The 27,420-nt window shown below is 34.1% G+C and overlaps 1 non-coding gene and 1 pseudogene across 1 annotated transcript; one reads left to right on the forward strand and one right to left on the reverse strand.

The window, feature by feature from the left end:
- LOC126973051 (uncharacterized) lies at positions 1-26,785 on the reverse strand (annotated as a pseudogene).
- Positions 10,171-10,243, forward strand: Trnaa-agc (transfer RNA alanine (anticodon AGC)). The gene has a single exon. It is a non-coding gene; the product is annotated as a tRNA-Ala (tRNA).
- Positions 26,786-27,420: the final 635 nt, after the last annotated feature.

Below are 27,420 nucleotides of genomic sequence, written 5' to 3' on the forward strand. Positions count from 1 at the left end.
TTACTGCCCCACCGGCCTGTCCGTCTTTGATTCTCCTGACTTTGCTTCTCCTACGGATCTCTTCATTTGTGACTCAATCTCGGGGAAACTCCGAGCATATACCTCAACATAACCGCTACAAAATTGTCACCAAAAATTGCTTAAAATAGTTCCCTTTATTCAAATATCGTTAGCAATGATAACGACCACTATAAAATCAAATACGTGACATGAAACTCATCATAGTTATCTGTATTTTCAATATTTTATTCATCTAGCCCATTACTAAAACAGGCTTTGCTCAGTGACAATATCAATTTAATTCGGCAAATAAAATGTTCTGAAAATTAAAACATAAGCATCCACGTACTCGCACAATACAGACACACACACACATAAAGACACACACACACACACACAAATATTTTTAGTGAGTTTGCTTATTATTATGTACCTAGCTTTCTGAAAAACCTATCCCCTGCAACTCAGGGTATCTTACCGCAGAGGGTAGGGCACAAAACATTATGTACCATATAGTATCGAGTCTTTTAAAAAAAATACCATTTTGCTCTACTAAAAAAGCAACTTGCTGCGGAGAAATTGAACCACTTCCACTGGCAAAATCTTTCTCTAAAAGATTTTTTCTGTGTCCAGACATAAACATACGCTCACACTCACGCACATACGTAAATACACACACATACACACACACACACACTCACATACACACACACTTACATACACTTGCAAGGGTAATCAGAACACTTTTTTTGTAATATTACATTTTATAAAATAAATAGCTTAATTAGGTAATCTGGGAGCCACAATACATCCACTCCCACTTACTACACCTTAGGGAGGAGGGGATGGCTGAAAAACAGCGCTGCATGGAAACATAAATCCATGATTCCATGTCAGGTGAAGCTGAGCCTTTTCCTTTTGCCTTTTTTTTGATCGCGTATCCTAATTGTTCATTTTATATTTGTAATGATTTGTATGGCAATAAAGAATTTATTATTATTATATATAATATGGCCCTACTATATGAACTGACAACTTTTTATTGCCTAAAACTATCTGATGGCTCTTAATGTTCTGCGATACATGATATATTTTATAATATTATACTCTATATTACAGCGAAAAAAACAAAAATATTTATAATTCCTTATCTGACACATCTTAAATGTTCAGGTAAGCAATACAGACTGTATTATCTTTATATTAATTAATTAATTCTTAAAATTGATGGAATTTAAAATGGATGATGGATGATCACATAATGTAACCATCGCGTCTCCTACCAAAAGGTTATCTTAAAACTTCATACAATAAAACTCTTAATACTCAATAAAGCCGTCGTACAAACCACATTTATCTGAAAACCTCAAGAGCCACATTCAACTTTGGGATTTCTAGTTGCAAGCTCTGGCGGGAACAAGATAAATAATTGTCGACTCAGATAATAATGAAAACTTTTTAACGTTCAGATAAATATCCTGCTTGGGTTAAATTTATTCTACGCACATAATTAATTTATATTCTTTACGTAATAATAATTATAACATAGCGGAGGTTAATAATAACTGTTTCATTTTAGAAACGGCAATACTTCAAGCCGGCTCACATTTTAGCGCTCTACAAAGCGCAGGTCAGGCTATATATTATGGAGTATTGCTGTCGTATCTGGTCTGGCGAACCCTAATATCAGCTCGAACCATTTGACTGCGTGCAGAGCTGCTCACATTGTCGGGGATCCAGTGCTCTGTGAAGGGACCTTTTTGTCTGTGTGAATTCTTGCCACCGATTTCCACCGTCGCACGACACGCCATTATAATATGTATAATATCATCATAACAAGATATCATCCCCACCATCTGGATGTATGGCGTTCCACGGTTTTCAAGAACAAGAAAATAACAAGCTGTGGAATAAGCTTCCTTGTGCGGTGTTTCCGGGACGATACAATATATCTTCAAAAAATTGCGAACACTTTTCTTATAATTTCTCTGGAGTTACAAGATAATGTGGGCGGCGGGGATCACTTAACATCAGGGAACCTTTGTTTGTCCTCCTCTTCCATAAGAAAAAGGTTAAATAATGTTTCGAATGAGTGTGCTGCTTAAGATTTACATCATTTTTGATTTTATGCTCATTTGATTAGATATTATTGAAAAGATCATGAGATTTTAACCTAATTGTGAAAGTATATCTATTAAATATAATTTATCAAAATTTTAATATACTTAAGCCGATATTCAACCTATATAAAGTGATAAGGGTATTTAAGAGGAACATTATTATTGTAAAGAAATTTCAGAGTACCTCATAGTTACTGTATTTGCTATCATTTAAGAAGATTTAAAATGGTAATATTTTAAAAGGCTGACATTAAAAGTGATCAAAACACAAACGAAGTATCAACGAGGAATAATGTAATGTTTACCTATTTGAATTTCTATAGCGCTTACAATCAATTGTTAAATACAATAAAAAATAATATTTTATAAATTTCAGCACTCATCATGCAAATTATATCTCTTGTGGAAAATGGTTATTCTTTGTAGACAAATCAGCAAACTGGCGTATTATTCGTCAATCGAAGGATTAATGTCGCAACGAGTTTGTAGATGAAATATGTTTGTTAATGATTACATTTCTGAACATAAATCAATTCATTTACGTAGTCATTTGGGTTGTACCTATAGTGTATGGAAATGCTGTTTTGTAGTGTAAACATATAATCATATAAAACATTAATTAAGTATTCTTTAATTAAAAAAAAAAAACACCAAATAACAACGCAATCAGTATATGCCGTTTAAAAATGAAAAAAGTATTTACCCTCGTTATCTACACTTCTGCTACCTCATGATCTTTTATGCTTTTACTATAGGACTATGGGGACGTGGTCTCAAGAAATTCTGTGAATATTGTTTTGCTTCTTGAATTTATTTAACATGTAATTGTCAGGATTTTCATCTTTGTTGTTGATTGTCATCAATGCATGATGAGTACGAAGTATTTTTTTATTTTGGCGTGAGTCCTTATGTTCAGCTATCATAACAGAAAATATAGTTTTTGAATTCGTCAAAGTTACAGTTGATTAGCCTTATTTTGTACTATCCTTTTCAATGTAGCAGTGGGAGGCTCCTTTTCACAGGAAGCCGGCTAGATTATTGGTACCACAACGGCGCCTATTTCTGCCGTGAAGCAGTAATGTGTAAACATTACTGTGTTTCGGTCTGAAGTGTGCCCTAGCTTGTAAAATTACTTGGCAAATGAGACTTAACATCTTGTGTCTCAAGGTGACGAGCGCAATTGAAGTGCTGCTCAGAGTTTTTGGGTTTTTCAAGAATCCTAAGCGGCACTGCATTGTAATGGGTAGGGCGTATCAATTACCATTAGCTGAACGTCCTGCTCGTCTCCTCCCTAATTTTGATAAAAAAATGTATCTACTTTTCAATCGATCACTCTTGGTCACATCAGAGTGGTCGTGGCCGCTAAGATGATGCGACAATAGTCGTCGCTGATCTCCTTATTTTTCGGTCACTCTGCTTCCCTCACGATGCTCCTCCACTTTTGATGGTTTGTAACATTGCAGGAACACTTCACTACAGTTGTCAGGGTCACTGCTTTCGTGAAACATTTTCTTTTTCTGACAGAGAACTGACGTCATGCGTACTTGACACGGTACACATTTTGAGGTTAGTTTATTATTTACCATTTTTTTTCTTGAGTCCCTCAGTGTGTGTTTAGTAAATAAATATTGTTTTTATATTTTTGTGTTGATGAACGGGGCATAATGTTGTGCGAACATGCTAAATATTTTAAGATTACGTATTTTCTTGATTTTATATTTATTTCTTCACTTATAAAATATTTAATGTTTGCTGCGTAGCTTACCCAAATTCTTTATGACCTACACTCATACATCAAGAGTCTGACGATCATATACATATAGATATTTATATATTTAATTCCAACTCCTCGATCTGAGGATGAGTGCGTTCAAACTCTTCAGCATTATAATGTTAATACATAAAATATCTCTGAATATTGAGCGAAAATAAGACACCACTTACGGACTGAACAGGTTTTCATTAGATATGGTAAGGAGATATTATTGAAAAGCGTGCAATTATCCGGAAGAAGTAGTTCATTACATTCATCAGTCACTACGATTCGTTCATTCGTTATACAAAACGTTTAGGAGGAACAATCGTGTATTGAATTAATTAATGAGAACTATCTACTTCACGCTGGTTTTCTGTCCGAGCGCGGTATTAAACTAGACGAAATTTCCCGTATATGCTATCTCCGTAAGACAGCAAACTTTTTCCACATGATTGCATTGATATGGGCAGGGCGTATCAATTACCATTAGCTGAACGTCCTGATCATCTCGTCCCTTATTGTCATAAAAAAATGTATAAGCGTAAATTTAAGAATGAATGGTTTCCATTTGGATATTTTTTTCAATTGATAAGTTAATCTATGTACATATTAATCTGGAGCTCATGATGAAAGCCATGAATAATTTTTGAGGGTAGGTATTTCTTAAATATTACAGTTATAGATAGAGCGTATTATGTCAGTTCATTAAACGAAGCAAAACTCATATAAAAATGTTGTAACGTTCTCATAAATGGTGTGAATATTAAAAGAAATAATAATTGTTCAATTATTATTTCTTTCAAAAGGTAAAAGACTTTTTTCCCACCTCGATGAAAAGCTGTCTTTTAGTCCCTTGTACGAGGGAGAAGAGTGGGCGATTCTCTCCAGGCAAGACGACTTTTGTCCCTCGTACCAGGGACTAAAAGCAAGCTTTTCATCCAGGTGGGAAGAAATCATATCCGCACCACTTGAGATAAGTAAGACATTGCCACCCGCGATTGTCACCCTCGCCTTCGGCTCAGGTGTAAATATTCCGCGGGTGAGAATGACCTACTTTTCTCCCTAGGTGCGTATACGACATACTATTTCCATCCGCATCCTGTCAATAGCAAAATAGTACTATAAACACTACAAAGCAACACTCTCACCTCAAAGCTCTACCTCAAATGTCTATTTGGAGTCTTCCAAGCTCTCTCGCAAGCTGGTAAAACTCTGACGACCAAGGTTACGTAAAATTACTCATGTAATAACGGGTAATGGGCCTTTTAACAAGCATGTTTAATATAGGTGTCACCGACAGTCCACTGTGGAGAGCCTGCATGGAGGTAGAAGAGACTGCCACACACCTCATACTCGAGTGTAGGAGTGTAGCCACATACGGGGCCAAACACCTGGGGTCACCGAAGACTCTCCCCGAGGTCATGTGTGACGTCAGAGGTATGATATTATACTACCTTGAGGAGTTGGGATGGAAGGATTAACCGCCCACCACGCAAAATAGGCGCTCTGTAGTCATCGAGATGCGGATAGTAGCCCGTGATAACCTATAACCTAATTGTTCAATTTGATTGGACTTGAAATTCAGCTGGTATAATTATTTTGAATGTCATAATTGTTGCAATTATTACAGTACGTACACAACACACATATATTAAGTGGAACCTTAATTGTAAGATTGGAGTGTAAATGCCATATTAATAAATCACTCAAATGCTAATTGCTTCGCATATAATAGACATTTAATTGGAAACGTCATTGTACAATAACAACCGTACCCTAAAAATTAATATAAATAGAAATTCTTATAGTAATTTATTTATTATAATATTAAACGTATCTGCTGTCTCACAAGAAAAAAAACTTATTTTCCATTCCTCTTAAAAACGTTTAAAGCTTCATCATTTTATAAATTGTTTTAATTACAATATAATTTAAAGTGTTGCAACATTAATACTCAAACGTCAAACAGCGTTCAGCTGATGGTAATTCATACGCCCTGCCCATTACAATGCAGTGAAGTTCAGGATTCTTAAAAACCCCAAAAATTCTGAGCGGCACTACAACTGCGCTCGTCTCCTTGAGACATAAGATTTCATTTGCCCAGTAATTTCACTAGCTACGGCGTCCTTAAGAACGAAACACAGGAATGCTTACACATTACTGCTTCACTGTACAAATTGGCGCCTTTGTGGCCTACATAATCTAGCCGGCATCCTGTGCTCCTCCTGTGAGCATCCCACTGGTAGATATTAAATAATAAATTAATCCCTTTATACCATACATTTCAAGAAAAGCGTTTTATCAAATAACATCGCTTTAATTTTATAATGCAAACAGTTTTTTTTTATTTAAAATACATACAATACATAAAATTCCATTGGATAGAGTCCATTGCTTGTTCCAATTAAGGCTCATGTTTCAGGTTTAATTAAGACTGTGCTATCGTTTACAATGTGTCAACGTACAACACTAACCAACTTTCTTGTTGACTCATGACGTAAACTGGAATGAAAGATGGAGACGTACACAGCTTTAATTAACTTCGTGAAATGAGTTTAGCTTCATGCGGGTCGGATTTCGGAGTCTACTAGTAAGTTGAGAATGAGCAATTTAATATGAATGAATATTTATTTAGTGGAGTTATCGAGAGACTAAGAAATAAGTAGATACAGAGCCGCAGAAAAAAAAATTGCAGTGTCAATCCAAAAGAACTATAATTAAAACTCAATTCCAGCGCTTTGTCGCATGAAAATGATAAAAAAATATTAAAATGGGTAATACTATTATAGATATTAATATTTTTCTGGACTTTCACTGGCAGATAGCATATTTTTTAGAACGGTGTTTCGAATTCGTTTCTTGTATATTTTCAGAAACCTTAAAAAAACTGAATCGACTGTGAGATTGCCAAGTAAACAATACCGATAACGATTCGACAAATACTTAGGAAAGGCAAATGACTCCAAGACGGTACGCCAGAAGAACCGTCACCCGACAGAATTGTTAACTTAAACTAATCTGAGTTGAACTAATTAATATTGAAATTGTTTAACTTGACCAAATCTTAGAATATTATATACACTTGCGGCCTTACAGATAAAATTGGCATAAAGTTTTAATTAATCATAAACTAAGAAAATGCCAAATGTTTACAAATAGACATTTTGCTTACGATTGGTGTATTCGGACGTATAACGTTTCCCGCGTTTATTTGCAAGGCTGCTTGTCATTCAGAAAACTTCAGAATTATCCTTTTATTGACAGTGTTGTCAACGATATTGTAAACATTTTGCATTTTTTTTTTTTTGCTTAGTTATAAATTTTTACCAAGTTTATTTGTAAGGCCGTTAAATTTAAAGTATATTATATGATAATGTCAGGATAAGTCATTGAATAATAAAATATTTTATTGGTTATTAAATATATTTTATTATTGGTTACAATACTTGAATATGTGCATTAAATTTTTTTGTGTATGGGCATTATTAGTCATCATCAGCCGGAAGACGTCCACTGCTAGACAAAGGCCTCCCCCAAAGATTTCCACGACGAAATCAAGCATTTGACGACATTTGTGCAATATTATCTACATATATCATATCTATGAAATATTTGCAGTAAATCAAAGTTATCTATTAGCCTTCCAATACTTAAAATAAAACTCATTAACATAGCTAAGCAAATGATACGATTGACGTGCAGAAATCGAATCATTAGCAAACATTTGTGTCCTACAAACTGTGCGACACTCATCATTGATTGTAACAATTGACGGTTGACGCGTCAGATTGACGATTTGTCCTTACAAAATGTCTATTCATTTTTCAGCTCGGAATTATTTTCATTCAAAAGGTTTAATTTTCATGACGTAAGCGATATTTTTAATTTTCTTCTCTTTCACTTTTGCATTCGAAAATATTCTCAACGCCTTACAATGATTTTCAAATAATAAGTATACAATATTATTTTTGCTTTCTTGCTTTTTAGAGAATATTTTACAATTAAAGAAATATTCCATTAATTTAATCCTTACTAATATTTAAATGTGAATGTGTTTGTTTGTTCTACCAGTGGGAGGCTCCTTTGCACTTGTAGTGCCGCTCAGGATTTTTTTGTTTTTCAAGAATCCTGAGCGGCACTGCATTGTAATGGGCAGGGTGTATCAATTTCCATCAGCTGAACGTCTTGCTCGTCCTGTCTCTTATTTTCATAAATAAAAAAAAGTAAAACTTATATTATTACTATGTGCTTGTGTTTGTACTAATACCACCTCTCTCTCTCTAACAAAATTACAGTGCAGTTAAACTGTTTGAAAGTATATGGGTCACGATTTTGTTACGGGACTTCCGTTTTCAAATTTCAGTTTGAATTTATTTATTAAGAGATTATTAAATTACAGAATAAGAAAATAATACAAGTCTTACTTAAAAGCTAGTTCACACTGTGCCTGAAGGTAAACCTGTGATTCAGGCGGAAAGAGCTTATATTAAAACTAAATAAACACAAAAAAGAGAAACTTAATAAACTTAAAAGGTATAAATTAATCTACAGGTTAAGTATATAAGTAAACAATATCTTCGAAGTAATGACTATTAACTAATACAAATAAAATATTGACACTGTTTATTTTAACATTATTAGTAATATTTCTGTATCTTCATAGGACATATTTTGAAGTGCTTCATGAAGAGCCTTCTGACAATTAATATAATTTAGGGGATAGATGTTTGCTATTGCGTTTAGTTTATTGTAAAGAAATGGTCCTAGGAATATATAAAACTTTGGTGTAAAAACAAAGTTTTTGCTTTTTGAGGACAAACAATATTTTTGCGTCTCTTATCAATAAGTTCAGTGCCGTAGGGAAGATTTGCATTATGTTTTAGTACTATGCTTATTATAAATAACCGTCGAACTCTTAGTAATTTATAGAAGATGTTAGTAGGAAAAAAGAATGGGTGGTTAGTAGACACCTTAAGAATAGCTCTCTGAGCTCTCTCAATACTTAATAACAATGTTTTTCCCGCGCCACGGAAATGGCGGAATGATGTCTAGAAAAATGTATCTCGAGGATGTATTCGCGCATAAACATTGTTATGATTATCAACAAAATAAAATAGGCGATTGCATTTAATAATAATAATAATGAATAACTCAAAAACTATTTTAATATTTTAAAGTTTATTTAAATCTCCTCTTTAAGGATCAAATCGTTTATATTTTGGGACCTTTATACACTGCACAAGATAGTTTGTGATGTTTTACGATTAAAATTATTTAACTATAACATAGGGCAGGGACTGCATTAATATATTTATAATAATAATAAACTATTTGTTATGTTTTTAAAGTGATACCCCTCACTTCTAGGATTATACAGAAAGAAAAACTTAAAACAAAATTTTATGGACGATGCGGGACTCGAACCACGACCTCTCGCGTTCCGTGCGAATGCTCTCCTAACTGAGCTAACCGTTCGAGTGACGTATCATCATAAAATCTTGTATGCTTTGTTCAACTCTCAGGTTATGGGCTTCATCTACAGGGTCTAATCAACAGTTGATAACCTGCTCAACCCCAATATTTGCATATTAAGAATTTAACTTCAGATCTCGCTCTTACAAATCTAAACGGAACGCGTGAGGTCGGTTCGAGTCGCATATCGTTCATAAAATTTTGTTTTCAAATTTTATTTGTATAATAATAATAATTAAAAGGTTTATTTGGTTCAAACAATTTACAGAAATCTTATAACTAAAAATAATGTGGTGTCGTGGGACACCAGGTAGGAACGAAGTTCCTTCGGCTAATGTAGAATCGACACAAATTCTACTCGCTTGTGTTGCGACTGTCGCGCCTGCGCACGTCTCATTTAACGGTTTTATTCCACGCACTTTTCCACGCACTTTTTTCCACGGATTTTTTCTTACGGTTTTACTATCACATTTTTTTCAGTTCGGTCGCGCAGGAAAAATTCCTATCCCCTCCAAGCCTGCCGTAAGGAACTTCGTTCCAATAACAATATGATCATTAAATGACCAAAATGGTGTCCAGTCAGCATTGTGTTGGGAATTTTACTTCTCAACGCTGATATTCACTAGAAACTTTAATATTCTCTAACTCCAACTCTCTAGAGAATTTAATAATAACAATTTAATGAATTATGATGACAATTCCAACTCTGACCTCTAACGCTGGTAAGTATCACAAGCAACTTTCAATTTGCTCTACTTTTATTGGACCTCAATGACAACTAGTTTTTACAATATGTACAAACTATTGAGAACCTTTCACTACGGGGGCGTAGCTCAGATGGTAGAGCGCTCGCTTAGCATGCGAGAGGTACCGGGATCGATACCCGGCGCCTCCAATTTTTTTATATTTATAAATCTCATATTATATAACTATTAAAGTAGCATTTACAGCGTCAAATTTAAATTGCGTACTTTGTATTTATGCCATAATTGTACACTGCAATCTTAGAGTACCTTAACTGGATTACTTTCTATATATATAATATGTATTTTGACTGACTAAGTGATTTAGGGCGGATCTAAACAAATAAGTTCTTACTCGCGAGTAACTACTGCTATCCTAAGATTAAAGTTAATTTTCCATCTTACGAACCACTAAACTAAGAATGACTTAACTTACATACATACGCAATTACATACGCAGGTAAATATTTACATGGCCGATTTCATCATTGCAGCATGGCTAACGATGTTTTAGATTAGTGATTAGTTACATTTGGCTGGTAGCTGCTGGACCGTACGGACATGAGAGTTAAGTACTTAACTGTTATAATAATTATTCGTTTTTTACTAATCAACTATTTTCTGTTCGGATATTACGATCCCATCAATTATCTATTAATAATCGAATAGCGTCACCCCTTGTGAATATTGAATGAGGTTAGTAAGTTATATTTAAGTATTCTAAAATAAGTACAATTTATTAAAGATTCCTCAGCTTTTTGGATGAATATTGTAAATAGAAAATTCCGTGAGTGATAAATTACTGAATATATTGTTACATGATTTACACATGGGTTAGGAGTTTCTTACCAGTTCTCCCCATGTCAAAGCCCCTTTCCGAACTGATGTAGCTTCATGACGTAATAAATATATTTCTAAAATGATGGTGATTTAAATATGAAGGTTATATCATTAGATTATTTTCATATTCAATTTACTCGAAACTTTTAATTCCCTATACTCTATTTTTAGAAGCCATTCTAACACACTCGTATATTATATAACTAAAACTATTTCATTACAAATAATGTGTTTGTAAAAGAGGTAAAACATTTCAGTATCAATGAACTTCAATCTATTTTGTATTATGTTTGTTACAACACTATTTCCACATTAATAACTCTCACGTCAATTGCACAAACGTTCCGTTAAATTGATGTTTCCATCCATCGACAGTGCAATGGTCCCCAAAACAAAATAACCTTTGGTCACTATTCATTCCACTAAATGCATGAGATTTCAGTTATTTGTTTATTTATGTGTGTAAACTTTGAGCTTCTACAATTAAAGATATAATAACAAATATTTACATTTGAATTTGGAATTTGTAATTTTTATATGCTTGTTCATTAAGCGAAATTAAAATGGAGTGGTTTGATAAAGAGAACCGAGTCGCTTTGACTACATTACACAAAGTAGGTATGGAGCCAAATGCAATTTTTAAAACTCTCCATACAACACTCTCGTTACAATGAGACCTCCTCGGTTTGTGACAGAAAAATATCTGGTCGTCTACGTAGTGTTCGTACGAAACAGGTGGTCAAAACAGTAAGGGAAATAATTCGAAGAAAACCTGTCCAAAAGCAAAAGATTTTATCTCGCGAGATGAAGATAACACCTAGAACCATGTCGCGTATTTTAAAAGATGACTTGCAGCCTATAAGAGACGTACTGGTTATTTCTTAACTGATAATTTGAAAAAGAATGAGGTGGTAAAATCGAAACAACTGCTGAAGCGGTACAATAAGAGAGAGAAAAATTGTTTTTCATACTGTAATGTGAGAAAATGCTGAAATGAAACTTGGAAAATAGATGTATTTTGTGAACCACATTAAGATATTCACACAAAAATAGAAATAAAACAATTAATTGTGGGGGTTCCCCATACTTAGAACTGAAACTCAAATTTTTTTTTCAACAAACCCATACGTGTGAGTATCCATGGATAGGTCTTCAAAAATGATTTATTGGGTTTTTAATATATTTTTTTCTAAACTGAATATTTTTCGTGATAGACACTTCCAACGTAGTAAAATATGTGCCCCCCTGTAACTTCTAAAATAAGAGAATGATAAAACTTAAAAAATATATGAGGTACATTACTATGCAAACTTCCACTGAAAATTGGTTTTAACGAAATCTAGTAGTTTTATTTAATGTCATAAATCGTTTATGTTACTTGCTGCTACGGAACCCTTCATGGGCTAGTCCGACTCGCATTTGGACACTTTTTTAATACAATAAAAGTTAAATATTATGTTTATGTATCGTCCCGGAAACACCGCACTAGGAAGTTTATTCCACAGCTTTGTAGTACGTGAAAGAAAGCTCCTTGAAAAACACACTGTGGAGGACCGCCTCACATCTAGTTGGTGGGGATGATATCCTAATTTGTGGCGTGTCGTACGGAGATTGTATTTGGCTGCAAGAATCAGGTGAAACAGCTCTTCGGAACACTCCCCGTGATAAATGCGGCAGAAGACACACAATGAAGCGAGTCTCCACGTAACGCCACCTGATCCAGCCTTTCTCAGAGCACTAGGTCCCCGACAATAAGTAAAAATAAATAATTAAAATGCTTTATATATTGTTATTTAATGTCAGTGTGTGAATATATTAACATTACTTATTGTGAATAGATTTATTTTGTGAAAACCGTTAACGAGAGTAAAATCTCGAAGTTTCGAACGTAAGCAGATATGGTATCTGTCCTACAAACTTTAATAAAATCTGTGCCAGCTTGAAAAGTTTGGATTTAATCTTATTATAAAGGTTCCATAAAATGAAGTCCTGTATTAAAGTATAATCAGGCTTATCCCTTTTTAATGAAAAATAGTTTATTTGTCAGTGTTTTCAATTTCACGCTGTACCATTGGTGTGTGTTAGACTTGTCTTAAGAATTTTATTGCATTGCAAGCAAATCTGAAAAACTATAGCTTACTAATTAGGGTAGGTAGATCATATCTGATATACTACTATGTCAAAAAGTAGAGGTGAGTTATACACAAATTTTAATTATTTATTAAATTTATTTTATCACTATTTGACGGGAATAAGATAGAATAAGGGACAAGACGAGCAGGAAGTTCAGCTGATGGTAATTGATACGCCCTGTCCATAACAGTGTAGCACCGCTCAGGATTCTTTAAAAATCCTTTAAATAAATTTTTGAGTGGAACTACAATTGCGCTCGTCACCTTGAGACATACGATGTTAAGTCTCATTTGCTCAGTAATTTCACTAGCTACGGCGCCCTTCAGACTGAAACACACTAATGCTTACACATTACTACTTCACGACAGAAATAGCGCCTTTGTGGTACCCATAATCTTGCTAGCATACTGTGCAAAGGAGCCTTCTACTGAAATCTCATATTGAACCGTTAGTTTATAAACTAAAAATGGGAAGAGAAAATAATTAATTTGTAAATGTTCGTTACTAAGTCAACTTATACAAATCTACTTGGCTAATAACATTAAAATAAATTAATCCATGAAAAATAATGTTGTTCTCAAAAGTATGCCTAGATATGTAATTGGGCATGTTTATCTTAGTCTATTGATTATAGTATATAAAATAGGTTTAATATTTAATTTCAATAATATTTAAGACAAAAAGCGAACCTCAATCAGTTAATCCACAATCGACATTAGGTTTCACAGACGCTTGTTGGTTTACGTCTTACAAATACACAACACGCCTGTGGTCTACGTTCATGGAAATCAAATTAGATTATACCCTGATCTACTTTCACACCCTCACAACAGATTCTATTATGTATTCCGATAATTATTGTACGAACAAAGATAATATAATGCTCTTGGGATTTTCAGAATACTCGAGAAGGATGCCCGAGATAATAAAGTATATAATAGTAGTTTGTCTATAGGGGTGGGTCCTATGTCTATATCCACCATATTATATGTTACTTAAATTTAAACTGTCACAGTATATTATTTTTTTAGCACCAAAACAATTGCACATACTGGCAAGTGATCAGAAATACCCAGAAGAGTAGTAAGTCCTTTGCGCTGCCGGCTGTTGAGGCTTGTGTCAAATCCATCGTTTAGGTACTAGTTAAATGATGGAAGTGAATGAAAGTTAAAATAACCCTACACCTTTTACCAGTGGGAGGCTCAGTAATGTTTAAGCATTACTGTGTTTCGGTCTGAAGGTCGCCGTAGCTAGTGAAATTACTGGGAAATGAGACGTAACATCTTGTCTCAAGGTGATTACCGCAATTGTAGTGCCTCATGGCATCAGCTGAACGTCCTGCTCGTATCATACCTTATTTTCATAAAAAAATGTTCCTTAATAAGTCTTTCAAATTAATAATTCTTAAGGCACAGTGAATTGTCGTATGTTTTATATTTATACGAAAATCTCAAGTTCAACATTCCAAGTTCATGGCATAAACTTGCTTTTATTATCTATAAGTCACCCAGCCCAGCTTTTTTCTGAGGAGGAAATATATATATACAATTATCTATTGAAGACCCCGAAACTAGGCCCATATTATATTGGGTTCGGGTGGTAACACCCCCTACCGACTAAAAACCTCCTCTGTGCCCTAAAGGCTTTTACAGCGAAGCCGGGCGGGGGCCTTGGAGGCCGGGTTCGTATCAGGCTGTATATTGTTATAGAAAAATATAACATTGAGAGCACAACTTTGAAAATATAATACAAAATATCTCTTTCATAATAAGTTACTCAAGTTCTCCATCGTGAATATAGCTTCTATATTAAGAGACAAAAAATACAAAGGCAGGATTATAGCACTTTACTTATTTATTCTACGAGTATCATATTAATCATACTATTAAATAAATTTATCATCAATAAAGCAGCCATTAAACATAATACAATATGCGTATTTAACTGAATAAATATAATTAATAACGTACTCTTTGTTTAACGTATCAACAGAAATGGTAATAATTGACTCTATTTTGATGAATACCACTTCATACTTTAAAACCATAGAAATGTGTGTTAATTTCGTGGATTATTGCAACGATCTTGGTAATTTATTAATTCTTTTCACATGAATAAATTATTATCCGGTAACTATTATTAAATTCACTTGATTCACTTCCGCCGCATTCATGCCGATACTCCACAATCATCCCCACCATCTGGATGTGTGAGGACAGTGAGGTTTTTAAGGAACTTTCTTCCACGTACAATAGAGCTGTGGAATGCGCTTCCTTGTGCGGTGTTTCCGTGATGATACGACATGTGTTTCTTCAAAAAAAGCGCTAACACCTTCCTTAAAGGCCAGTAACGCTCCTGTGATTACTCTAGTGTTACAAGTGAATGTGTGTGGTGATCACTTTACACCAGCTGGCCCGTACGCGCGTTTGTCCTCCCTTTCCATAAAAACAAACTAATTTTATTTAAGAATAAAATGACTTTTATCACTTGAACTGTCTTTATCATAGCTTAGAGATTTTTCCTTAAAAACTCTTCAACCTGCACACCTAAAAATACAGTACAGCAGTGACTATAACTTCATCTTCTTCAAATCTCTTCATTTCAAATAACCCTGCAACCTGGAAAATAAGTAGAATTATATCTCTTATAGAAAACCATCTCTCTGGTCAGTACAATTATACCTTATAGATGGGTGGGCGATCCCAGTCAGGCTCATCTTAGATAGATATAAACTATATAACTATAGAATACCTAAGAACATTATTACCTGAATTTTATCCTGTGATTCTTAGTAAACATCTTTATTAACTTTAAAACCCAAAAATTCTGAGTGGCACTATAATTGAGCTCGTCACCTTGAGACATAAGATGTTAAGTCTCATTTGCCCAGTAATTTCGTTAGAGACGGCGACCCTGAGACAGAAACACAATAATGCTTTTTGCTTCACGGCAGAAAAAGGCGCCGTTTGGTACAAATAATCTATCCGGCATCTTGTGCAAAGAAGCCTCCTAAATGCTCTATATCGCCTCTTACAACGAACAGTTGGGCCTGGGACTTACCTACTGTTTTTATACAACGAGGAAGTCTTCCATTTGTTAAAAGGTATTCTTATTGTTTTTTTTTTCTTAATCTAATCATGGAATATTGGTTAAATTAAGAAAAAAAACTTGACCAGCTCGTATTTACTTTTTGGTTCCAAAAAACTTCTAACACTCACCTCTATCTCACTATTAATTATTGAATGCTATTTATCATATTATATACAAACGATATATTTGAGCAAATCAGATTTAAAACTAATTATGTAATTTTCTGTAGGTATTTTAAATAGAAAAATCATCTCAAACTTCAAAAAATAGTCAAACTATGACAGAATGTTGATTTAGTGGTTGGTTTTTCCACTTCAAAAGAGCTTCAGAAGTTTCTCCGCAACATTTTTAATATTTGACACGATCTATTTTCCCGCAAAGTTAACAAAGTTTGATATTAAAAGAATTTCGAGAAACATACGTGTAATTGAAAATTAAGTAAAGATGTGACATGTTTAGAGTCTGAACTGTCTGAAGACGAAGGCTTTCAACCAGTGTGTCTTGCCAGTGATGACTTACGGTACACAGACGTGGTTGGTAACTATGGGCCCGACGAGAAAGCTCATGGTCGCTCAGAGGACAATGGAGAGAGCTATGCTCGGAGTTTCCCTGCAAGATGGAATCAGAAATGAGGAGATCCGTAGGAGAACCAAGTCACCGACATAGCTCAAATGATTGCGAAACTGAAGTGGCAGTAGGCAGGGCACATAGTTCGACGGACAGATGGCCGTTGCGACAGTAAAGTCTTCGAATGGCGACCACGTACCGGTAGACGCAGTGTTCACCACAAGATGGACCGACGATCTGGTTAAGATCGCCGAAATACGTTGGATAAAGGCAGTGCAGGATCAATCGTCGTGGAAATATTTGGGGGAGGCCTTTGTCCAGCTGTGGACGTCTTCCGGCTGGTGATAATGATGATACTGACATGTTTGTAAAGTAATTAAATCGGCGCTTTTATTACAATATGTTTAATGTAAAATATTATTTATTTCATACTAATGAAAGTTATTTTAATTCAACTTTTGGTATTTACTGTTTCATGTTAACAATTTTTATATAAAAATTGCGTCTAGCTTGAGCGTTGTTTGTACCTTATGTTTAATTAAATTTGTTAGTTATTTTTATGACGGTAAGGGACGAGAGGAGCAGGACGTTCATCTGAAGGTAATTGATACGCCCTGCCCGTTTCAATGAAATACCACTCAGGATTCTTGAAAATCACATAAATTCTGACCGGCACAACAATTGCACTCATTTCCTTGAGACATAAAATGTTAAGTCTCGTTTGCCCAGTAATTTCACTCGCTACAACGCCCTTCAGATCGAAACATAGTAATGCTTACACATTACTGTTCCCGGCAGAAATAGGCGCCGTTGTGGTACCCATAATCTAGCCGGCATCCTGTGCAAAGGAGCCTCCTACTGGTATACAGTCTATGCCAATCTCCCGGAGATGCTGTCCTCAAGGAATCATTTGTTAATACTTACTTAGCTCTTATAAAGATTTTAATTGATGGCAACATAATCCAAGTCACTTTTACTTCTTCAGTCACATTGGATTTTAAGGTGGAATTTCGCATGATTGCGTCTTTCAAAATGGAATACGCTATTTTGTCGGAGGAATGTTGCACAACAAATTATTTCCACTGTTTCAGTGAGATTACAATTTTTGCTTGGACAAAGATGTGGCTAATTAAGGTTTCAAATTGAAAATATGTGAGATTTCATGAAGCTATGCAAATTATGCACTTCAAGACAAGCCTCCGTGCTTTGTTCGCGTTTTTCCCAGCCGTTCCCTGAGGCATTTTTATAACAATGTGTTTGCATATTCGCCTCTAAGTATATTTACTCGAATACAAATTTAAATTATTAACATATATTTTTAATTTAGAATTTTGGTGTTGTTTTTTAAAGTTTCGTGAGTAGAAACTATATTACTTATGTGCTGCAAAGTGGACTTTCAATAGATTGATAGGTTATAACATATTGATTATTATATATTATATTGATCTTATCACAAATTAATAAAATATTATATGGCACTCAAGCTTATTTTCTTTGGACGGTTTTGGAGATATGCTGTCACATTTACATTGTATTGGAGTAAAAAAATTACCACGCATTTAAACCGCCTGAATATTTTCAATATGTATTGAATATATGCGCTTAAGATCGCTTGTCTTGGAAAAACTGACAAGACAGTCAAATAATGATATTCATAATATGATTACAGGCTTATAATTATGAAGGAAAGGATAATATTATAAGGAAAGAAATTATATTTTTATTCATGCTTACTCATATTTCTTGGGTAAAATTTATCGAAAATTTACTCTTTTCTATATTGTTGTTATTATTCAAGTTATTGTCAGTAATTAGTTCTTATTTTCTTAGATCATTAAGAATAAGTGGCAAAATATATTTCCTGAGTTTTATCTAACACATGTGAACATGAAGCAAAGAGCATAAGCGTATGATGAAAAAGCGTAAAGTTCATAACATTGAAATATCAAAAACTGACCTCGAGAACGCAAAAAATATTATTATTCTAAGCGCTAAAAGGGCACGCGGCCATTATCCAACACACTTGTACGATAAGCAGATATATTTCAATTAATAATTGTGCTTGCTGAATTTCACGCTTTCGGACAATGGGAAGTACGTAGTGTGGATACAAACTCACTTCCTATTTATTCTAATAAACTTCATAGAAAAGATAAGAAAAATATGAGCACATAATGCTTATAAAAATCGTTGTTTTGTTTAAAACTGAAAGTGAAATAAATATTCATATTAATTGTTTTTCTATTAAAGCAATATGTGATAATATTATTATACTTTAAAAAAAGACGATTTAAAAATATATCAATTAATTTTTTAATATTAAGAATTCCTTAGCGATATACGAGTAAATCCACTGAGAACTAATTTTTAAATTCTATTATTATTCTATTCTATTTCTTTTCGCAATTTTGGTTGTAGTTTTTTAGTTTAGTTGGTTAATCTATGGAGTATACACCATAAGAGTTATTATATTTTATCACCACGAAAAACTCCACAAAACTCATAACTTTAATAATAGGTTGTAGTTATTGCCTGCGGGATAATATACCACAATGTAATAACCAACTCAAAACTTGGTGAATGTCATGTATTTTGAAAATGCAATTATAATTTAATGGTCAGTTAATGTGAGCATAAACAGATGTGCGGCTTCCTCTCAATTTTCATACAAATGACGCGTTATCCGTTTTAAAGTAGGTAACATATACAGAGATTTTGGCTACTTTGACTGTTATATTGTTTTGTGTTATATTTTCATTAGCCTTATAATGAATAATTTATAAGTGAAATTTTTAACCGACTTAAAATAGGAGACGTTTATTCAGTATTGAATATTTTATGTTTGTTACTTCAGGAACTTATGGACATGATGAACATATTAAATTGGCCCCGTTATGAAAACTAACTAAGATCTAAGAGTATTCGCAGGAACTTCAATTATTTTTAAATATGTATGCCGCTTTCACATTTTTCAGTACTAAATTTTGATTTAGTACTGAAAATTTTTTGCATTTATGTACGAAAAAAATAATATTATAAGAAACCTAATAATAATTCTTCTATGATTGTATAATCTTATGAATGTAACATGAATATATTCATTTGTTTTATATAACATACACTTTTATTGCATTATATAAAATCATTCTGTGGGCTTGAGAACATGCATCCTATATACGATGGTTAATCTCTATCCAGTTTTTTTTGTGTTTTTAATGAAATATTTCAGATTTAAACTTTAAACACGATTCATATATTGGATTTTGTTTTATGGAAAATGAGGACAAACGAGCGTACAGGTCACCTGGTGTTAAGTGATCACCGCCGGCCATATTGAAGTTGTTGAAGATGCTGAACATCTTACAAACTAATGTGTACTTATGATTTAACAAGTTCCACTATATTGTTTCTTATGAATGCTATTAAAAATCGGAGCATAAAAATTTTATGTTTGTAACACTTATAAAATTATTATCAAAATATTAATACCAGCTCAGTCAGCAATGGTTCATGAATTTATTTATAACTTTGCAGGATAATATGTCATGCGACAACAATGTACAAAAACTATGTTATTATGTGATCTATGAAGTGCAAAATACTAGAGCACTGAACCGAAAATGTTATTTAAAATTTTGTGACACTTTCCTTTAACATACAGCGCGTTTAACATGGTTTTGAACTCAGAGTACAGAACAATTCTGATGTTCCGAATTTAAATGGACTTTTAAACATCAAAATTATTATCGATTACCCTCAAATATTCAAATATTCTGGTTTTTATACAATATGAATGTATGACATTCCTCCACAGTGCGGTTTTTACCAGTGGGAGGCTCCTTTGCATAGGAAACCGGCTAGATTATGTACCACAATGGTGCCTATTTCTGCCGTGAAGTAGTCATGTGTAAACAGTATTGTGTTTCCGTCTGAAGGGCGCCGTAGCTAGTGAAATTACTAGGCAAATGAGACTTAACATCTTATGTCTCAAGGTGACGAGCGCAATCTAGTGCCGGTCAAAATTTTTGGGTTTTAAAAAATCCTGAGCGGCACTACATTGTAATGGGCAGGACGTATCAATTACCATCAGCTGTAAGTCCTGCTCGTCTCATCCCCTATTTTAATAAAAAAGGGAACCTTTTCCTCCGTACAACCAAGCTTTGGAGTGAGCTTCCTTACTAAAATACGACATGGGTACCTACAACAAAGCGCATACACCTTTCAAAGAGGCCGGCAAGGCTCCTGTGATTTTTCTCATATTGCAAGAGGATGTGCGACGGTGATCACTTAACATCAGGTGACATGTACGCTCGTTGGTCCTCCTTTTCCATAAAAATTGTTATTGTTTTATTAAGAGTAAAATGAAATCACCACATGATTCTACCTCTTGCAAAACCACATTTGAACGAGCATGCTGAAGCCCAATATGAATACTTATTCAAATAAGAAAAACAAACTTATGTGATTAAACTAGGGTTCAACAATAAATCTGCTCAACAATCTGTCTATATGAGAGTCCCATGTAGACAGCCCCATATATTTATTCAAAAAGATGCACTGTTTATGATTGTACTTATTTATCATATAAAATAATAACAATACATAAATGGTCACACTGTGTATTATAATAGGGGTTAAAGTATCAAATTTCTGTTTTTAACCGACTTCAAAAAAGGAGGAGGTTCTCAATTCGTCGGTATTTTTTTATGTTTGTTACCTACTTAATAACTTAATACTTTCGACTGGGTGAACCGGTTTTGATAATACTTTTTTTATTTGAAAGCTGGTGGTCTCCCAAGTGGTCTCAATGTAATTTGGTCCAGATCTGACAGTGGAATCCATGAGAAAACCATAAAAGTCTTAAATGTTGCTATACATACGTAACGCAAAGTGGTTGATAAATTTACGAATAACTCAAAATCGCGCCAACCGATTTCGATGTTTTTTTTATAGGAAAGCATATACTTCAGTAGATAATTAAGTGAGAGTTTGGTTAGGTTCTGATTACGGAATCCATGACAAAGTAAAGGAACACTGTCTGTAATCAAATTGCAAAGTATTTACGTTCATTGTTGCATCGAAATTTTTTGTATATTTACACATATTTAGACAAATTGTAAGTTAGTATACTTCAAATTCACTAAAAATAATAAAATAAAAAATGTTTTAATAAAAAAACAATCGCCTTCAAAAACACTATTCCAAAACAATAGATATAAGGTACACTGAAAAGTATAAAAATAACTGCGTATTTTTATACAATCTAATTAATTAATGTTATTCTAGTTACGATTATTGTAATTTTTGGAGTCGGTGTCATCCAAGATAGGTTTGTTACTACATACATAGTTATGTTTGAGATGTGCTTGAGTCGTGAGGAGGCGAGAGGCGAGAGCGGGTTGCGGCGGAAGGACACCGATTCCAAAAATAACAATAATCGTAACTAGAATAACATGAATTAATTAGATTGTATAAAAATGCGCAATTATTTTTATACTTTTTAGTGCACATTATATCTATTGTTTTGGAATAGTGTTTTTGAACGCGGTTTTTTTTTTTGATATTTTTTTTTTATATTTTCATAGGTACTTCGAATTGACATAGAACCTTCATGGTTTGAGATTTTTGAGTGAAATTTTTTTTTTCACATGGTACCTATGTAGTTCTTCTTTTATAAATGTGCAACATTCGATTATCGACTTTCAGTTGTTTTTTTATTCACCTTAGACAAAAAAGATGGATACTTCAAAAATTCGAGTGATATTTTAATACGAGTTCCGACGTGGAACTAACGCGGCAGAAAGTTGGAGAGGGGACTAATAAAGGCACCGTGTGATTTTGATCTAAACAGTTTCGTGATGTAAACTTTGATTTGAAGAACGAACCACGGGGAAGATTGCCCACACATGTGAATAACAATGAATTGAAAGAGATGGTGGCAGCCGATCCCACACAGGTGAATAACAATGATTTGAAAGAGATGGTGGAAACCGATCCCACACAGTTGACTAACAATTGATTGAAAGAGATGGTGGAAGCCGATCCCACACAGGTGACTAACAATGGATTGAAAGAGATGGTGGAAGCCGATCCGAGCCAAACTACCTAGGAATTAGCGGCATGTTTAATGTTATCTTACGAACAGTAATCTAGATCACCACAGTACTATCGCAAAGGTATAAATGATCTTATTAGATGGCACCAATGTATAGATAATAATGATAATTATTTTGACTAAATCAATATGTTAAATTAAGAAATTTGTCAGTACAAATCGGCAATTTCATACTTTAACCCCTAATATATCTTATGTTCTATTAAACATTATTCGAATTTACTATAAATTATGGTGACATAAGAAATTTGCAAGCTTATATTAAATGCCTTTCCATATTTGTATCTGAATTATTAAGTTTAAAGGGTAAGGATATGTTTTGAGGCAAAACGAACCCAGCAGGCCACATAAATAAAAACAATGTTACAAAGTGAGGGCAACCCAAGTATTTTGTTAATTAATGTTATGCTAAGCGCTTACTCACGCCAATTAATTTAACAGATTAAATGTGTTCATATTTATGTTGAATTGAGTTTTCTTGTAAAATAATCTATATGGATCTTTACTTGACTAGTTTTTAGAATTATTAACAGTCAAACATTTAAATTAATTCATTATTACACCACTGATAGTGTTTATATAATATGCTTTACCATTGAGAGGCTCTTTTGCACAGGATGCCAGCTAGATTAGGGGTATCACAACGGTGCCTATCTCTGCCGTCAAGCAGTAATGTGTAAGTATTACTTTGTTTCGGTCTGAAGGGCGCCGTAGCTAGTGAAATTACTGGGCAAATGAGACTTTACATCTTATGACTCAAGGTTACGAGGGCAGTTGTAGTGCTGCTCAGAATTTTTGGGGATTTTCATGAATCCTGAGCGGCACTGTATTGTAATAGGCAGGGCGTACCAACACCATCAGCTGCACGTCCTGCTTGTCTTGTTCCTAATTTTCCTTAGTTTTTTTTTAAATGCTTTATTTCTTAAAAATCCGAAGACTAGAGGGATTTCATAAAACCAAAATAAAGTATATTCACTATTCGGCCTAAAGATTTGTGAACGATTTCTTACACCAATCATTTTTTTTTGTTTGCATTTCAAGACCCGGAAAATATTATAAAACATACATAGGTCGTCCCAAAATTTGTAAGATGTAGCGTAAATATTATAATCTCCTTTTTTACCGAAATTATATGAAATTATTTTGAGTTGAAAACAAATTGCATTTCTTATTCCTTTGTGAAAATGTATATAGTTATTTTATTTAATATTTTTAAATTTTTTTTTAATTTTTGTAGAAGTCTGCTCTTGCTATAGAAATAGTTACTTCTTGCTTTCGGCAAATTAAAATGGTTTACCACGTGCTAAAGAATCTAAGCAATGATTCCAGACCTGGCCAACCTCCAACTACATTAACACATGATAACGTTATCTTTGGCTAGATAACAAACAAATTATACATCCTGAAATTTTTGATGATTTAAGTAAGAAATATATTAATAAAGAAGTATTGTTGCTACCAATGATATTATAGTGAATGGCTTGAAGAATATATTGAGTTATATCGCAGTGAACCTTGTCTTTGGAATATTAAAGGCAAAGAGTATCACAATCGTGACTTAAAACGTTCAGCATATACTAAGCTGGTTGAAAAATTTAAAACAGTAGACACTAGAGTTTTTTTTTACAACATTCGCTCTACTTACAAAATAGAGCGTAAGAAGATCGCTGATTCAAAAAAATCAGAAGCAGGAACCCAAGAAGTGTATAAACCAAAAATATGCGGTTACTCTATGTTGCTGTTTTTGGATGACGAAGAAGAACCAAGGCGTTTACGCTCTAATATGGACGACGAATCAACAGACAACGAGGTAAGTCATTTGCGTGTTATTATACTGTGGTGCCAGCAGAGTAGAATAGCACTAATATGGTTATGTGAATATGATAAGTAAACCCGGCCATATTGAGAATGCTTCATAGTTATTTATATTATTACATGAATAAATAATAAATAAAAGTAAATAACTTTTTTATCAAATCGTTTATTCTCAAAGAGTTAACGTATAAAATTATTTTGCCACGGAACGCTGCCTTCACTTGCAATATTCCATGTACTCTTCTCTGACTTTTTTTGCGGCAATCGAAGTATTACCAAGATTTCTTCGTTGCAAATTAACTATCGCTGAATTCATTGTATCATATCCTTGGGTTATTGACCCGTCATCAACATTTTCTACGTTACAGTTACTACTTTCTTGTTGACAGTAAGAACTTTCTGAAGTCTTCATTAAATAATTATGTAAAGCACAACTGGCCATCACGACAGACTCTATTCTTTTCGGATCAAGACTAATTTTTGTGTGAAAAATTCTAAATCGAGATGCCAAGATCCCAAACGCATTTTAGACAATGCGCCTTGCTCGTGATACACGGTAATTTAGAATTCTGGTTTTATTTGTGGTCAAGTCTGCTTGTCGAAATGGCTTAATTAAATCTGTTCTAAGTGGAAACGCATCGTCAGCCACACATAAGGCAACTCTCTAGTGCTATTTGCGACAACTGTGTCGGTTGGAATACACAACTGATTATTATCAAATTTTTCAAAAAACTTAGTGTTTGTGAGTACGCCATCATCTGAAATTCTTCCATTTTTTCCAAAATCACATAAAAGAAATCGATAATTTCCATCAACGATTGCCAATAACACCATGCTATGATGGTTTTTATAGTTGAAATACTCTGAGTCACATCCATCAGGAAGAAAAATTGCTATATGCTTTCCATCCATCGCGCCTAGACAGTGCGGAAAGTTCCATCTCTTTTCGAACACTTTGGCCACATCCTTCCATTCTTCTTCCGAGCGTGGGAACTGTAAAAATATTAACTGTTTCAGGAAATTGAAAGTGAAGCATCTCCAGCCGCCCAGTCAACTCCACAGTCACCTCCAGCCACGCAGTCAACTCAACAGTCACCTCCAGCCACACAAACAACTTCACAGTCAACTCCCGATACTCGTTCAATTACAAACACATTGTTTAATAGGAGTCGGCCAAAAAGAAATGCAAATGAAAACCTAACTACTCAAGTTTTACAGTCTGTTCAAAACCATTTTAAAAGGCCTGCAATTACTAGTGATCGATTTGATATTTATGGAGCAAACGTCGCAGCTAAGCTGAGAGACCTCACAAAACATCAACGTATTTTGGCCGAAAAAATAATTAACGAAACATTATTTCTGGCAGAGATGGAAAATTTGACTATTTCACACCAAGTGATGGATTCAACCAGTGTGCGTTTTAATAATTATGGTTACAACGTTCCTAGCCCCGTTGCACATACTCCCAGTCCTGTAGGTAACAATCCTAGCCCAGTACCTTATCAGAATTCAAATTATGATTTTCAAACACATCCAGGCTCCCAGACAATTCTCCAAACCCCAATAATGCAAACTTCTCAACAAGATCAGTCCCAACAAGTGCAAAATTCAGCGGCTACTTTATTGTCTAATTTTACTTAATGTATTATCCACCATCATTATAAGTACAAATTAGTAAACATTACATTCTAGTAGTTTTTTATTATACCTTAAAATAGTCTTTACGGAGAACCTTATATATTGCTTCACAGGTTTCAGGTATTATGCGACCCAAGGCTTGAGATGAAATGATGCTAGAGAATTTTAAATCTTCATAATTTCTTCCTAAAAAACCTCAAAGTAGCTACAAGCCTGTCGTGGGATGGAATAGCATTTCTCATAATAGTGTCTTGCTTCTCGATAATTGGTGCTACCAAATCCAGTAGATGTAAGTACGTATCGTGATCCATTCTTAGAAAATTATGCCAGTCTTTTAGAAAAAGCTTTAATTCCGCCAACAAATTGACATGAGAATGAACTCTTCTTTTCATTAGCCATTCTTTACACCAGATGCTACGATTTTCCGCTTCACTTTTTTTTCCTTCAGGGGGAATATTAATCCAATAATTGCTAAACCGTCGTCCGTCGAAGTCATCACTGACACGTGTGCGTCGGCGCCGCTTATTGTACCGTCTGATCGTAACGATTTCTCGTAGCGTATATGGCCACCATTAGATATGTCACTAGCGCACCGAAGATGAAGCGCATAAATGGAGGCAATTGGCTCCTTTGGTCGTAGTCGCTCTCTCGATACGAAAACGGTGGCACGCGTTTATTGTTGCCAGAATTAAAACTTGATATATGTGCTACAATAAAATGCCGTCTTGCATTATGGGAAGAAGAGCGTTCTGTCTGAGCGCTCTTCCACTGAGCAAACCGTTTGAGTTATGTACGAGCTACAACCTGAGATTTAAACAAGACATACCAAGATTTATGAACGATACGTCCCTCAAACGGTTGGCTCACTGGAAGAGCACTAGAACGGAACCCGAGAGGTCGCGGGTTCAATTTCCGCTTTATACAATTAACTAAATATTACAAAGTTTTATTGCTGAAGTGAACAACGTTACTTTTTATACTGCACAATATAAACCCAGATCACTTCCAACTTTAAGTCGAATGTTTCTTGTAAACAAGATAGATGCTTTTGAACAACTATAAAAGTGTGATCATGACCGTAGCGGAAACTTGAAATGTCTTCTTACTGAAGGATTGTTACGAATGTAAGAA

The sequence above is a fragment of the Leptidea sinapis genome, chromosome 28, assembly GCF_905404315.1.
Source record: "Leptidea sinapis chromosome 28, ilLepSina1.1, whole genome shotgun sequence".
Taxonomy (NCBI): Eukaryota; Metazoa; Arthropoda; class Insecta; order Lepidoptera; family Pieridae; genus Leptidea; species Leptidea sinapis.